Source organism: Panthera uncia, chromosome B1 (genome assembly GCF_023721935.1).
Source record: "Panthera uncia isolate 11264 chromosome B1, Puncia_PCG_1.0, whole genome shotgun sequence".
NCBI lineage: Eukaryota > Metazoa > Chordata > Mammalia > Carnivora > Felidae > Panthera > Panthera uncia.
Window position 1 is genome coordinate 49,734,650 of NC_064811.1, and position 2,161 is coordinate 49,736,810.

Consider the following 2,161-nt stretch of genomic DNA (forward strand, 5'->3'; position numbering starts at 1 on the left):
TGCTGCCTGCAATCTTTGGTTCTATTTTTAAAGGTAGCAATGTTGGGTTGAGTCCCTCTCAGACTGAGTCACTTCTACCTCTTTCTTCTTATCATCACATTTCTTTAACATTTTGCCTTTTTTCCCCTCTCTTTATGAGACAGTGATTAGATTGGGCCCACCCAGATAATTCAGGATAACCTCCTTATTATATTAGGTCAACACAGATAATACAGGATAATTTTCCTATTTTAAGATTCTTAACCTTAAACACAACTGCAAAATACCTTTTACCAAATAAAGTAATATATTCACAGTCCCTGGTAATTAAAACATGGTGATCTTTAAGGGAACATTATTCTGCCTATTTATTTCCTAAATTATTATAGTAAGACTGGAAATCTAGTAGAGTTAATTCTTCTATTTTTCATTATTAGAAAGTTCTTTCCTGTTCTTAAATTGTAAAGTAAGTTTGTTTAGTTCTATAAAAAAATATGTGGTCTTTTGTTTGGGATTACATTAAATCTATAGGTCAATTTTAGAAGAATTGGTATTTTACCCTGTTGAGGCATAATCATAAACATATTTTTTTTTATCTTTTCCAGGCTTTTTAAAATTTTTTCTTTAGTTACTCTGAACAAAGTTTCTAGTTGTCTTTAGAGATTGTGTTTTGTTTAATTTATTCCTAAGGATTTCATATATTTTTATTCCATTGTACAATATTTTTTTCAATAAATTAGTTTTAACTCTGATTTCATACTGAAGATCTGTAAACTGTCATTAAAGGTTACTGTCATTCCAGTTGAAAAACTCTTTGTTCTTAGTGCATTTATATATACAGCTTTACCTAACCTATTTGGGGACTTTACTGTCTTTTTCATTAGGTTAATAGCTCAATGATATTGCTTTACATGAGTATTTAACCAAATTATGTCTCTAGTTTCCTGAAATCAGGAATACAATATGTTCAAGGTGATTTCAGTGACAGGTTAATGTACTAAGAATATCATTCTAGGTCCATAATTTAATGAGTAGATTATAAGGAAGAGGGCCCATCATGAAAAATGTGACATCATCACCACTATTACTACCCCGATGTAAGTAATTCATTTTAAAGTTTATGTATTTATGTATGTATGTATGTATTTATTTATTTAGGCTAGGTACAGTGTAATTTATTGTTGGTACATACAAGATAGGGCTCTCCAAACCCCTCCCCTTCTTTAGGGAGACTGGGATGGAAACTATAGAGGTCAGGATATTTTCAGTGTATTGAATGAGTTGGGGCAAGGATTCCACAGCAGCTGAGGGTCTCTTCTTCTTGCTCTCAGTGAGGCTGGTGGTCTAGGGGTTTCTTACTCTTTGGAGGCCATGTTGACAATAAGGTTCACCATCCGGTTGCTGTAACCAAATGCATTGTCATGACAGGAAATGAGCTTGACAGTGTGGTCATTGAGAGCAATGCCAGTCCCAGTGTCGAAGGTGGAAGAGGGGGTGTCACTGTTAAACTCTCAAAGAGAACCTGGTCTTCAGTGTAGCCCAGGATGCTCTTGAGGAGGCCCTCCAATACCTGCTTCACCACTTTCTTGATGTCATCGGATTTAGCAGCTTTCTCCAGACAGCAGGTCAGATCCACAACTGAGATATTGAGGGTGGGTACAGGGAAGGCCATGCCATTGAGCTTCCCATTCAGCTCAGGAATGACCTTGCCTACAGCCTTGATGACACCAGCAGAACCAGGGATTGTGTTCTGGGCAGCCTCTCAACCATCACGCCACAGCATCCCAAAGGGGCCATCCATGGTCTTCTAGGTGGCAGTAATGGCCCCCTTTCCAGCCTTGACTATGCTGTTGTATTTGCCACTGGTGAAATCATACTGGAATATGTAATCATGTAGTTCAGATCAAGAAAGGGTCATTGATGGTGACAATGTCCAACTTGCCAGAGTTAAAAGCAGCCTTGGTGACCAGGCTCTCAATATGGCCAAATCCATTTACTCTGACCTTTACCATCTTGTCTCAGGGATATGACTGGCACTGCACCAGAAGATGCTGCTGTCTGTCAAACAGGGAGGAGCAGAGAGAGACTCATTTCAAATTTTAATTAATACTCCAGTCTCTAAGCATTACATTTCTGTCTAAAATAACTAACATCTTTGTAAATAATGAGGCTGTTCAAGTGG

General features: G+C 37.6%; 1 pseudogene; it reads right to left on the reverse strand.

Moving 5' to 3' along the window:
* Positions 1–1,295: 1,295 nt before the first annotated feature.
* On the reverse strand, positions 1,296–1,784 carry LOC125923952 (glyceraldehyde-3-phosphate dehydrogenase-like; annotated as a pseudogene).
* Between the last annotated feature and the right edge of the window lie 377 nt (positions 1,785–2,161).